The sequence below is a fragment of the Balaenoptera borealis genome (assembly GCF_965194805.1).
Source record: "Balaenoptera borealis genome assembly, chromosome: 10".
NCBI lineage: Eukaryota > Metazoa > Chordata > Mammalia > Artiodactyla > Balaenopteridae > Balaenoptera > Balaenoptera borealis.
In genome coordinates, this window is record NC_138874.1 from 60,992,527 (window position 1) to 61,007,288 (window position 14,762).

Genomic DNA, 14,762 nt, shown 5'->3' on the forward strand with positions numbered 1-14,762 from the left:
GATGTGCTTTGAAGATGGAGGAAGGGGACATAGGACAAGGAACACAGCACTTAGACAGGAAGCCATGAAAAGCTCAAAAAGGCAAGAAAATGGCTTCTCCCCTCAGAGGTACCAGAGGAGGAACCAGCCTTGCTGACACCTCACTTTGACCCCTATAGGATTCATTTCAGATTTGGTGACTTCTAGAACTTTAAGACAACAGACTCGTGTTGTTTAAGTGACTAAGTTTGTGGTAACTTGTTACAGTAGCAACAGGAAACTAATACAGTCTTGGACAAATTCCAACCAGCTCTACAGAGAGTTTAACCCTGACTTTAATGAAATACTGTTTTATTTTCTATTAACTTGTTTAAGGTAGGGGTTCTTTTTGATTTCTCTATTCTTCCCCTTCTTCTCTTTTTGTAGCCAGGAGGGCAGTGATTATTCGTTTCATTCATCCCTGAATTTCCAGTGCTTAGTGCAGTACCAGGCATATAGTAGGTGCTCATAAATATTTCCTAAATTAGTAAATGAGATTACCTCATCTGTCTCCAGGATATAGGTATTCAGTCTGTCTAGAATCTAGTTTTCTGTACAGCCTAACCTGCTGAAGGTGTAACTTGTCTTTATGAAGTCACAAAGGGAGTGATGAGGGACATTGTTTATGGTTGTCTGCAAATTTGGAATATATCAGTGTAGTGAGGGGAGCAGTAAGATGCCTAGAAAAGCCAAGACTGGCTTAAGAATCTCTATTAAGTCAATGTGAGTGGTTAATTGGGCCAAAAAATTTTTAAAAATAGGTGAACCTTTATCTTGATAACAGGAAACTAAGAGAGCTTAGTGAAAAGCATATGGACTCTGCTTCCATCCCTGTGTTGGCTTTTGTCTTTTACTTGATAGTTAGGTTAGGTAGTGGTTTCTATTTGTTTATTATTCCCGGTTTTATGCCCCTGAGGGTCTTTTAGCTGGAGACTTCTGGGCATGGTCCTGCCCACTGAGTACAGATGTTAAACTCACCCATGAAGCTCTTTATGAGGGGGTGAGCCAGTTCAGTGTCTCTGGCCTGGATTCCAGAGACCTGGTTTAAAAATCTTGGGAAAGCTGAGAACTTCGTTTGTCCCTCTAGGGTACTAGTGTGTTAGCCTCCCAATAAAAGTTAATTGAGGTGGATGGACCTAGAGTCTGTCATACAGAGTGAAGTAAGTCAGAAAAAGAAAAACAAATACCATATGCTAACACATATATATGGAATCTAAAAAACAAACAAAAAAAATGGTCATGAAGAACCTAGGGACAAGATGGGAATAAAGACGCAGACCTACTAGAGAATGGACTTGAGGACACGGGGAGGGGGAAGGGTAAGCTGTGACAAAGTGAGAGAGTGGCATGGTCATATATACACTACCAAATGTAAAATAGATAGCTAGTGGGAAGCAGCCGCATAGCACAGGGAGATCAGCTCAGTGCTTTGTGACCACCTAGAGGGGTGGGATAGGGAGAGTGGGAGGGAGGGAGATGCAAGAAGGAAGAGGTATGGGGACATATGTATACGTATAGCTGATTCACTTTGTTATATAGCAGAAACTAACACACCATTGTAAAGCAATTATACTCCAATAAAGATTAAAAAAAAAAAGAAAACACATGCTTTCACACGATACTAACCCATGTACTTTTATGTAGCCCCTTTTATCTCTGCCTATTTAGTCCTCCCATCTTTAAATACATAGCTCAAAATCAACATTCTTCTTTAAAAGGCAAATACTGTATGACCCCACTTCTCTGAGCAATCTAAAATAGTCAAATTCACAGAAACAGAAAGCAGAATGGTGGTTACCAGAGGCCTGGAGGAGGGGAAAAGTGGGAGCTGTCCTTTAGTAGGTACAGCGTTTCTGTTTGGCAAGACAAAACAGTCCTAGAGAGCTGTTGCACAATAATGTGAATATGCTTAATGCTACTAACTGTACACTTAAAAATAGTTAAGATGGTAAATTTTATGCTTTTTTTTCACCACAATTAAAAAATAAATTAACACAACATTGTAAATCAACTATACTCCAATAAAATTTAAACAAATGAATAATTAAATAAAAATTAAAAAAAAAAGTTAATTGAATTTAATTTTCTGTTTTAAGTGTGATGCATTTTAAAGTTCTCCCCAGTGCTAGAGTCCCTCTTGAAAAGGCAGTACATTCATATTATTAAACTACCAAATGTAATTCAGTTCAAATAAGCATATTCAGCAATCTTTATTCTGGAAATGTGGGACTGACCTTGTGTTAAGACTAAATCATCTCATCCCAGACAAAGTCTGTTTGGAGTTAATTGGGGAAGCAGGGTAGATGTGCAGTAGGTCACTTGAAGCTTTTTATTCTCTTACTGGTCCTCATTCAAAGAGTCACCATGGCATACATTTTCTCATGCCAGTTCTTCCATCTTTTTATAAATTTCAGTATTTGATACAGTCTGGAAGGTGAAAAAGACAATGAACATCTTCCCACTGGAGATTCTTTATCAGACTCCCTGCTTCATCAGATTATTTTAGAATGGCTAATTTGTTAGCTCCAGCATTAAAAAGGCAGCGTGGGAAAGGAGAGAGCACATTGGTCTGGGGAATCAGATGATCTGGATTCTAACCCCTGCCTGTCCATTAACCAGCCCACTGACCTTGGGCATTTCTTGTCTTTGAGCCTCAAGTTTTTCCACATTTTTTAAATGTGAGGGTTGAAAGAGAACAGTAGTTTTCAGACCACATTCTAAGAGGTAAAAATATGTTGAGTTTCTTGGCAGCTCTGCTGACAGACCAGATATGAGAGTGGATTGAGCAGCAGTTAAGGGTGAGACCAGCCAAGGGCCTCAGGCCCTCAACCTTCCCTTTTGTCCAAGGTGAGTAGTCTGCTTCAGCAACAGGGACCCCCAGCACACAGGTGGGCTTGACGTTCTTCATTCATGTACTTTTAGCTTTATCTCCTTAATCTCTATCCAAGGACTAGATCACATTTTATCTTTCCAGGAACTCTTGCCCAGCCATTCTAGTTTCCACAAAGATCTTTTTCTGAATTCTTTGAGACCCTAGTTGTGGTAAAAAATGTTCCCACTGTACAACACAGTGTATTGTGCCATGCATTATAGATTCAGTTGTCTTAATCTAACTCAACACTAAGCTCTCTGAGGACAGAGATCCTGCAGTTCTTTGGTATCTTCTGAAGCGGTAGATGTGTAACAAAAATAACAGAAGTATTTATTATAATAACATGATAACTGTGCCAGCCTACCCCTGATAGGAAAGGCAATGCATTCTCAGTAAGCAGAAATAAAGTGTGTTTTGTTTTGGTCCAGTTTTAGTGTTGTGTTCATAAACATTCTCTGGTGACACCATTGTTAGTTCATTTCCAAGCGAGGAGAAAATCCTTGCTAAAAATTGAAACTGTGCTCTCTGAGCCCTGTAAAAAGACCATCACATAAACAAATCTCTTCTGGAGGAAGTCCAACCACAGTCAATCTTGCCAGATCTCATATGAACTTTAATTCCATTTGAATCTCCTTGCTGTGGTGGAATAAATGGTTTGGGATTAGTTTGGCATTAGAAAGGGGAGAAACACCCAGAAAACAAGCCTTGAATCAGGACTGGTTCAGAGAGCTCAGCCTCTCGGTTTAATTTCCAGTTCATTCATTAGGAGAGTCTTCTTCATGAACTCTTAAAAATCTGTGACCAGATTTGCAACTCTCCCTCCCCATACTGTAACTACAACATAAGAAGATACTCTGGCTCATACCAGGGAATCTCGGGGTTGAGGTAAAGGTATTTTGTGTAGTAGATATTCTTGGAAAATCCTTTGAAGTGTATAAAGCCAGAGTCAATCAGGAAAGACAATATCTGCCAGCCTCTATGAAAATCAAATGAAGCCATGTTCTCTGCCCATGAGGCTCTCTTTCAAGAATAAGTTTCCTCCAGCAAAGAGGCAGTTACTGACACAAACAAATATAAATGATACTTAATAAGATGGACATTCAGTAAGAGTGTGTTCAAGAATGGAATGAATGAATAATTTACTTATGATTTGCCCAAGCTGAGGCAAAGAGGGTGCTATGGTGGGAAGATGGAGGTGGGATGTTGGACTCGCATAAACTTAAAGACATTCACAGGATCTTTCTTTAAAAACGGTAGAACTTGGCCTCTGTAGTGCTGAAGAGGATGTTTCCACAGCTTTCCTTAACAGAGGGTATTTTGGAGAAAAGAAAAGTTGGGACGCAGACTTGACTAAATTGTTTTCCATTCCCAAACTTTTAATACGTACAGACAGAAAAATAGACAGTCTCTTTCTGACGGCCTAAGTCATACCTGCCAAATCATCAGAGCGGCAGACTCGGCCTCAGAGAATGTGAGATCGCCTTCTTTCATGACTGTTTCCAAAGTATTTTTTTTTCTTTTTTCAAGACCTCATTCTTACTGTTTATAATGCAGAAAAGATTTAAAGGGCTCCACAGAAATAGAGCATTTGCCTTATTCTACATGGTGTTACAAGGAAGGAGATTTCAGGTCTGTATAAGAATCATTTTCTAATAGAGTACAGTGTGTCATCTCCCTATTACAGAGCATATTTGGACAGATATGGTCTGGTGTTTTTAGAAACTGTTGGACCTGGTGTCTTGCAATTCTTTCAATCTACCGAAAATCTGGTGTTTATTTCTCAGAAGTGTCTCATGACTGACCAAGTAGATGAATAATTGCCCCTATGAATTGATCTTTAATTACTCTCTTTAACACTGATCCTTTTGGAGCATCTGATGGGACCACATTATTGATCTCATATCCTCGGTTTTGAGAAAGGTTGTTCCCAAGAACCAGGACAATCTAGAAAGGAACGTGGGAAATTACATTGACTGTTTCTGAGAGAAGAATTTTGGAGGGGAATATTTACATCAGGTTCTCAGATGCCTGTGCCACTTTCACTTTTCTGGTCCTAATAAAATTTTTTTAAATTCTTAGGACAAAATTAAATCGTATCCATTATTAACTGTATTTATTGTTAACTGCATGTATTGTTAACTGTATGGATGTATCTATTGTTAACTGTTAACTCCTAACTGTATGTTAACACATACCTCTCCCTGCCCACTGTGGCAGAATGACTTGCCAATGTACGTAGCAGAATCACACACATACCTGTAGAGTGTCCTAAATACCCCAAAACTTGCTAATTATTTGTTATAATCTCCTTAATGGGCCTAATCCTGCATGTGAGTCAGCTGGTATAGATTTAAGTTAGGTACGTTAACCCTAGAACACATGTCCCCAAATACTTAAATCTGAAAAGGAATTTGCTTCCTTGGTAAGACTTGGTTGAAAAGCATGGATTTGCGAGCAAGACTGAACTATTTATATCATTGATTCTTATGACCATCTTATAAGTGATTGTAAAATTTAGGTTTCTCTTCTGTCTGCATGAAATGGTCATCTGGGACTCTGTCCTGTATTCTGGTGTTGGTGGTTAGAGGGACTGTTCCTTTTTCAAGGAAGCTGCCCCACTTCTTATTAAGGGGGTGCTACACCTTCAAGTTGGAGACATGCTTTGCACATTCAGTACGTGGTGAAAAAATATGACAGAGGAGTTGACATTGAGAGGTGGTTGTGGGTGTGTGTGACATGAAAAAAGAGTCATGAGCTACTTTTCTAGTTTAAGACATAAATTAATATTGGACTCTAATTAAAACCTTTCAGTTAGCTCAAAGAAGAGTGGGTACCATGACATTTTAGAAGATGGTTTCAAAATTATTGATTTGGGGGTTCTTTTCTTTTATACTTGAGGCTGGTCCTCTAAAAATGAAACAAGGATTTATTTTTCCTCGAGGAGAAGCAAATGAGTGTTATTGCAAAATGAATCTAAAGTCTTTCTCTGCCTCAGGAGGGATGCAACATTCACAATTTCCACTTACGTGTCTGCTTTCTCCACCGTCCTCCCTCCCGATCTTTTGCTGTTGGGTCCCCCCAAAATTAACATATACACTTCATCTCTAACTTCAGACAATCAGAGTCACAGTCAACTGGGATATTGTGATGAACAATGTACATTTTATACACATGGTGTCATAATAATTTAAAATGTCATCTTAATCTATTTATGATCTTCTAATGACTGAAGTGTTTTACAGTTTGGGGGATATTTTATAACTGAAGTTTTAATGGCTGACTCACTAACACCTGGCTGTCTGGAATGCTTTTCTTTCTCTTTCTTTCTGGAAGGCCCAAAGGGTGGGATGTGACATGCAGGCTCTTAAAAGGAGGAAAATTAGTTCTTGATACCTTAATGATCAGTCAGGTAAAGGTTTGCATACTTAGCATTAATGCTCTCAAGTGGAATAGCTTGATTAAGACCCTTGGTAGGTATTTTTTTTTCCTTTAAACATCCTTCTATATGAGATTACAGAGGGAAATACTGTCCATCCCTTTAAAAAAATCTTAGATTTTGCACAAGTTAAAGAGTTTTTCATGTCCTAACTCTCTCTGTCATTGCCTTTCTACTTTTCTATCCTTGATTGGTTTCCAAAACAATCAAGTAACTTCTTTATTGAGAGTTTACTATGTATTCTTTCTTTTACTGGGCTAAGATACATATACAAATGCATACCTGTTGACATACAGGTTCTTGTTCCTGGATGAGCATACAGTTGCTTAAAGAAGACCAGAAGTATATGCGTGAGAATGTCAGTGAACCGTACAAGCCATTGTGTAATTAAGCCCATAGCAGGCCCCTGGTGGATGTTTACTAATGATGATAGTGGCACTAAATTATCTGGCACAGGCCAGGAGAGGTCAATACAAGGTTGCCCAGCAGCTTGCATTAAGCAGTCGCGGAGATAAGGCTACATTTTAGTTCCTCCTATTTGTGCAACACAAATACAGCCTTCAAGTGCCCTGCCCCACGTAATTTCCATAGTAATCATGGAAGGAATTCACGCTTATATTTATATCCACCGTTTTGCTGAAGAAAAAACGAAGGCTCAGAGCCATAGAATGACTTGCCAAACAAGCTCACATAGCTGGGGAGGTGGGAGTGCAGATTCTTTAACCCAGTCTTCAGGATCCTATCTCCTTTTTTCCCCATATTGCTTCCAGGTTCAGGGTTCCTAGCAGAGTAGCTTAGGGTCAAATTGTTGCCTATTTATAATAGATAATTTGCCTGAAATGTCACTGGATGTGCAGTATCTCTGCTCATGTTATAGCTGGGAATATAACGGCCAATCTGTGTACATTTGTTTCCAATGAAGATTGACTAGACTGATGAAATAATGATAGGCTTCACTTTCATTTTTATCAACTAATGGCATTCCTGGTGACAAGTCCCCATGATATTCTTCTATGACTCCTGCTTTCCAGGTAGATTGGACTGATGTTCCTCACACAGTCCTGCTTTGACTGACATCAGAAAGCCCTGTGTGACAATTGCCTTGTGGGTTCATCACTGGACAGTTAATATAGAGAATTACCACACCCTGTCCCCACGGGGCGTTAAGATGGCACAGACACTACTAAACATGGTTGCTTCACCTCTTTGAATGAAAGTCCATCGAAAACATTAGAAACCAGAGAATTGGGACTGCTGTGCTTGCAAATTTGCAGAAAGGGAAAACAGACTGTGTTTTTATCACTGTGTATCTTTAGGCAAATATGTTCATCTGTCTCCCTAGCTCTGTGTCTGTAAAATGAGAGCGTAATGCTTGCCGTCTGTTTTTTGTGGGATTGGTGAGACGATCAAAAAAGGTAATTTTGTTGAAACATTTAGAAAAGGATTATACAAAGGGGATCTCCTGTTTGTATTGATGTCATTTCAGACTTTACTCCTAAATATCTTCTCAGTGGTACCGTATAGGTGATTATAGGTGATTTGGCCTATGTTGGTGGCATCATAATTTAGCTTTTACAAGATTCTTTGAGTTTCAACAAGTGTATGGTTTGGTTCTTCAAGTTCAGGCTCTAGGGAGATAGTTATTAGGAGTTAGGGGTCTTTATAATTAGTCAAATTAATGAGCCGATGGCCGCATGTGGCAGGGTCACCTATGATTTCTGCAGACATTGTAGATTTCCCATGTTACCTTATCTCTTAGATACATGATTCCAGCTGGCGTGTGAAAAGTGGTCAAGTGACCATCTACCCCTCATATTTATCTCTGAGAAGTAACTTGGGACCCTTAAATCTACTTAGTGTCTGCTTTGTTGTAACAGCATAATATTTAGCTTCATGTCACTCACTCATAATTAGATAGTTCACATTCATGTTCTCTGTTATTGGGCATGGTAGCCATCCTTCAGCCAGACTGCTACATTTGGGGGTTGTTCTGGTTTTTGTTCTTAATAATGATTCTTTGTGCGTCTACAGTAAATCACCTTAGTCTAGGAGAGTTGACAAGCATGGGTGGGTGTTCTGCTGTCAGTTGTTCAGATGTTTGCTTATCAATCCATGTAGCAATCTCTTGGGGGGAGAAACTTATTCTAAACCCAGTATCAAGTTCTTGGGCCAAAGACCCAGGGGAACTCTGTTTCTTTTGTGTTCATCTTTCCAAGAGCTATAGGTTAACTTGGGTAGTCCTCAGTTTCTCTTTTTAAATTTCTTGATGAAGTTGAGAGAGCTCATACTGGAAATTCTTTGGTTTGTTAATTGCTCCAGACCTAATACACATAGCTCTTAGGAAAAAAAGAAAGTAGCATTGCTCATCTAAGTGTTTACCTTTATACTAGTGAAGTCACCTCTTGGTATCTGTCTTTACCCTTCCCAAAGAACTTATAAAATGTTTTATCTGCTTGCCTAAGCCTTAGGCTTTATCTGTATATTTTAGCCTCAGACTTTAATTTGTCCCTGTCCCTGACCTGGTGAACATTTTTATCAATAACTTGTGAGGAGCTAGAAAGAGGCCTTGCTTGTTAACTTTCAAAATACAAAGTTAGGGAGGTCAGGACATACCAGAGGTTTTAGATCATAGTTCTAAGTGGTCTCAGCAAGCTAAAACATTGCCTGACACCTACCAGACAAAATTTAATAGAATTGTAAGTTTGAAGTCCAACTTTCTATTTTAAAAAATCAATTATAGAAGTATATGCTTGAAAGGTCTAGCTTGGTAGTGTTTCACATCAAAAGCATTGGGGTATTTTACTTGACTAAGATTTGATGTGTACCACCATGGGATATAGCTTGGAAAGGTATTGCCAATTTGGGTGTAATGGAGGCTTTGGATCCTAATTTTTCAAAGTGAATGTCTTCTTGAGTTCTGCACAGTTCACACACCATCTAGAGGAACACATTCCGTTCAGGGTTTCATGTTTTAAGAACAACAGGACAACTAATGGAGAGGGACCACGAGATGGACCAGGCTATTGAGTGTTATGTAGATGCTTGGCCTAGAATAGACGAGATTAAGGTGACACATAGAATCTTCTTTCCGATAGTTGAAGCAGTATCATGTGGATGAGGACATAGGGTTGCTCTAAGGACAAAGCTCGGACCTTCGGGTTAATGGTACAGGGAGGGAAGTTCTGGTACAATGTAAAAAGGAACTTTTAATAAGGGATCTTAGTAAACAGAATGAAGTGCTGCCTTGCACAGAAGTGCATGCTGAGTGTAGTGGAAGGGCTGAGACCAGAGCAGGAGGACCGTTTTAGCAAGGGGGTGTCGAAGAGACATCTCTAACCTTGTGGGAAAATGGACAGGCCAACCTCACAGCAAGGATCCTTTCTGACTCGGATTCACTGTTGTGCTGAGAATTTCAAGGTTTGCCCAAGAATTTTCAGGTATTCCCTTGTTTATATGCAGGTGGTCACTCAGAATTCTAAGTTAAGAAATCGTGTGGTCACCAACTTGGATACCAAGCAGAGTTTGATTTTCTGAAGTTTGAGCAATCTTTCAGTGTCTTCTTGGACACTGCCCCCTCTGTGAGCATGCCCTCTGCTTTCCTTCTACAGTGGTGGGATGGATATGCACGGGTCAATTCCACCTCTCCTCCCTTGTACCCCTTAAAGGCCTTATAGCCAAAAATGCTAACAGAAATAATAGTATCCTTATTGTCTCTCACCCCCTCCCTTTGCTTAAGCCACCTCAGTCCCCACCTTCAGATTCACTCTTGACTCTTAGTTTTCTCCTTGCACTTATTTAAACCTTACCCTTCTTCCAAAGCACAGCTCAATCCCATTTTCTTCCTAAACTCCTCTCTTTGTTAACCTTCACTCATGTCTTTTCTTCAGGCCCCTATATATCTTTGGAATTACCCAGTATAGTGCTTAATCGTTCTCAGATTTTCACGTCTCTTAATTTTTTCTCCCCACCTCCATGGTACATAATTTGAGATCAGGGACTTAGCCTTACTTAGCACTCTGTTAATACTTGTTACTGACTTACTGATTGGACTGCAGATATGATCACAAAAGAGAACCCACGGGCTAAAAAGGATTGTACCTTGACTCTGGCTTCATTAGTACAAGGTCAAAACTAACCAATTTATTTAAGTACCAGAAGTATACAGGGCCGTGTGAATCCTATCAATGTGTCAAATAAGCTACTAGTTTACTTATTATGATGACATCCTTTTAACCCTACCCACCCCTTGTCTTTCCTGCATGAAGCTCAGACTGCACATTTGGAGGAAGTTCCTGGAAGGTTGTACAGCAAAGCCATAGGCTAGACTTCTACTCCGGCAGGTTCATTCAGATGGTAGAGAGAATTTTTCCCCCAAGTCATTGGTTTCCCTTTGCTGCAAAGTGTCTTCCAAGATTAATCTCCAGTTTAGAGATATTCAAGGGGTTAACTTTGACTCCTTCACCAAACCCAACTGTTTAATGTTTTTAATGGCGTAATGTGTTAATAGCTGTACAGCTGCTGTTTCTCAGCCTCTTCCTTTATTGAGTTAGGCACCATTTAGGAGGCTGAGTTCAAATTGTAAACGAATTATTTTTGCATATGGATCAATGGAAATTTAATAAAGTTTATTAAAACTGTATATTGGACCGAGGAATGCTGTTTCCTCTCAGGGATATACACCAACCTCATTAGGCCAACCCATATTAACTGAATCATGGGGAAGAAAACATTTCTCGTCATTTAAGGAATATTTTGGTTCAACAGATGGTGACTAGCAGTTTTTCTTACTTATGAATTTATTTGTGTATGCATACATGAACGATACCTAGAGATCCTCTAACCCATCCTGCTTATTTCAGTGCCTAGTATGGTTTCCCGGCACGAAGTAGGAACTCAATAGAGTTGTCAAACGAGGGAGTGCAGTCTCAGGTGCAAAGATGTGGAGAGATGTGTTAAGAGTCAGGCAGTTGGTGACGGGCAGAACCACCGCAGAGCGGGGAGCTCTTAGCCCAGTGTTCTTATCACTCCACTGAACTGCCCTCCATTGATTCATTGCCTGTGAAATGTCTTAAATGTTCCACAGATACCTTCTGCTTGTTCTCATGGCAATCTCAGTTTATGTTGCAATAAATGTTATCTTCATCCCAACTGATTGACGAGTTCTTAAAATAACAGCATTACCAAGGTTCCCACTCAGGTTGTAAATCACCAATATTCCACTCTTTGGAAAGCATTCGGATGGTCAGCCAGTATTTCAGATGTAGCTCAGGTGGCCCAGTTGCACTGGGAGGTATTTGAAGGGCCTTTTACGAGACAAGAGTTCAGTGTTGGTCATTGGAGAACTCGGAGCAGGATGCAGGTGATCTGTGATAGAAGACCCAGACTCCACGACATGAATATTCCTCTGTAGATTTGGAATGAAAGCAGAAGAGAACTAAGATGGGCCTGCTTGTCTGACCCTGAGTGACAGCAGTTGGGAGAAGCAACCCTTTTGGATAGCAGAACAAGGATGGAGATGTTCATTCCAGCTTCCTTGTGTCAGATTCACTGGCAAGTAGGAGGCAGTTCTGTTTGGCTCTGGCTGGAACCATTCTGTCTGTCTGGGGGCCTCTTGTTTCTGTCATTCTTCCTGGAAAGTGGAATCCTAACTATAGGCAGCTGGTTAGGACTGGAGCCTTGGTGACTTCTGAAAGTTATAACAAATGGAAGTCATTATCACCATTGCCCCCCTTTACCTTTGTGCTACTTGAGGCAGAAAATGATTTTTTTTTTTCTCCCCCAGTTTGTTTTGGAGTCTTTCATCCAGAGAGAAAGGGATTAGCCTATGGCTACAATAGAGCTTTCAGGGCCTTTTGGCGTGCTGCAAATGTTTACTTATCCAGGTACAAATAGGTAAAAGCACATAGTTAAAGCTCCCAGCTGCAAGGTCATTTACCTTTTTAAAATTCAGCCGCATGTGCCGACGGAAGGCGAGGGCTTGCTGGTATGAGCCATTAACTGCCTGTTGTACGTAACCTCGCCTTGTCTTACACACAGCTGCGTGCGAGCGGCTGGTGCCGGCAGCCAGCCCACCAAGCATGCCTTGCGAGCAACAAAAGCAGTTTAACTTGTGATCGCTGATCATATGATCCACTTACAGGGTGCAGGCTCAGTCAAGTAGAACTGGTAAATCATTAAAAATGCGCCTCGGCGCTGTGCCTGCGGAGGAAAACATCCTGCTAACACCACCCCCCACTCCACCCCCCAACCCCCAACCAGTTAGCCACGTGGGGAAGGAGCTGGTACTAGCTGCGTGTTGGAGGAATCCCACGTTGCTTTAGCCTAACGTGGTGGTGAGAGATTGTCAACTGCTTGCAAGCAGCATGGGAGCGGAAGACAGGAAGACAGAGGCCATCTGAAACGGTTGCCATCCTCTCCCCTTGTCCTCATTAACTCGACCTGCGCGAAGTGCCCTCTGTGTGTCAGGCTGGGTCCTGGGGCCTAAGTTACAAAAATGGGAGAAGAAATGGACTCTGACTTAGGAGACTCACGGTGCCAAGAACTCAGTTCACCGCCAAGCGCTGTAACACAGGCATCTGCCAAGCGCCAGGCAGCCCTTAGAGGCCCGGGGAAGCCAAAGAGGAGGTGATGCTTGAGTTGGACCTTGAAGGATGTATAGAATTTCGTCAAGGAGACATCTGCTAGAGGGAGCAGCTTGAGCCGTGCTTTAATGCCTTACTTTCTAGAATGCTTTCCTCTATGAAACACACATTTCTACTCAATTTCTTAAAAGCCTTCAAAAATTGTTCTGTGACTCCATGGTGGAGGGTCCAATGAGTCTTCCCTTCTCATCTCCTTCTTGTATTGCTATCTAATTGCTTCTGGCATCAGGTTATCCAACTATATCAGAAATCTTCTGGGAAGAGTCCCTATCTCCATAATGTTCTTGATTTTTCTTATAGCTCCAGAAATTTTGGGAGTGTATTGTTCCTAGGCAACCCTCCTTTTGTTTTCTAATCAGTCAGAGAAAAGCCAAAGCCAAATTGCCATAGAATAGGCAAGGGGACTTAGAATGTGCCAGATAAATGTTCTTCCTACATACACACCAGAATGTCTGCTGTTGAAGGAAGGGAGAGGGAAGAACCTTTTATGAGCACGTGCACCATATGTGTTACATGCATTATGTGTGTCCATATGTTCTGAGATATTCAAGTCTCTCAGGAGTCCTGCAGTTCGCATGGTTGATACAACCTTAAAAAATGACTTGGACCTCAAGAGGCCCTGGAGAGTAGATTTAATAATGTATTCATTCCTGTAGATGTGAGGCTGCGCCATTTTAGTTCATCCAGGTACTCCATCTATTATCTTCCAAGTAATCAAGTAATTGCAGCCTTTAAATACCTTCTGTTTGTCTTTCAAAGGGGTTAACCCAGGCCTAGAAGCCTGCCATATTGCAGCTAAACATTGGGAAGAGGGCATTTATAGGATCTGTGCTCCTTTCCTTTTTCTAACTTGGTCTGCTTGTACAGTGGTTATTTACAATGTCTCTGAACCATCCCTTCCTTTGGTGGAAACCTTCCCTGCAAAGACAGTTGTTCCTAAAGAATAACTTTCTGATTCCTCTCAGGACCATTGTCTGGGGGCCAAAATTCACTAAATACAGAATTGGCTCTTGAATCTTGAATTGAATCTTGAATCATGGCTCTTGAATCTGGTGTCCTATTCTAAAGTACTATAAGAGCTGCCCTTTGGCTGGTTGTGGGGATGAATGGTCTCGACCTTTAGAAAGATGTCCATCTCCATAGTATAAAGAAACAGAGACCTGGAACTCAAGCTTTATAGGATTACGAGTCAGATAAAGTGGGTCAGTTTACTCAGCTTCCCGTTTACATCTACATAAAGAAAATAATACTTCTCATCTCCTCCCACCCCCAACTCAACCTCCAAAGAAATGAGAGAAACTCTAAATCTATTTAAAAACCAGGAGGAGGAGTTATAGCATATTTGGTGTGAAAGGTCTATTATTATCTCTTCCTAGTACAGAGGTGGTATTTAGTGGCAGAATTGAGAATAAATAAATGTGTGTTTTCATTAAAAACTGATATATGACTAATGATATGCCTATGAACATTTTTTGTTTAGTGGTATTTTAAGAGTTATGAATTTTTATAATTACAAATAGACTGTGATGGATAAAGAGCAAGGTCCTACTATATATAGCACAGGGAACTATATTCAATAACCTGTCATAAACCATAGTGGAAAAGAATATGAAAAAGAACACACACACACACATACATATATTTGGATCACTTTGCTGTACAGCAGAAACTAACACAACATTGTAAATCAACTATTCTTCAAAAAATATAAATAAAAAAAATTAGACTATGAGATCCATGATCATCACATATGGGGTGCCACGCATAAAGGGAGAGCATTGTTTTGTTTTGAACT

The 14,762-nt window shown here is 40.5% G+C and overlaps 1 protein-coding gene and 1 long non-coding RNA gene across 3 annotated transcripts in view; one reads left to right on the forward strand and one right to left on the reverse strand.

Moving 5' to 3' along the window:
- The window catches only part of LOC309604599, an 807,304-nt gene extending 801,101 nt beyond the window's left edge, over positions 1-6,203 (reverse strand). For both annotated transcript variants that reach the window (XR_014230917.1, XR_014230918.1), the window contains exon 1: positions 2,253-6,203. This is a non-coding gene — a long non-coding RNA (uncharacterized lncRNA). The remainder of the gene's footprint in view (positions 1-2,252) is intronic.
- The window catches only part of LRMDA (leucine rich melanocyte differentiation associated), a 1,312,323-nt gene that overhangs the window by 824,654 nt on the left and 472,907 nt on the right, over positions 1-14,762 (forward strand). The window lies entirely within an intron of this gene.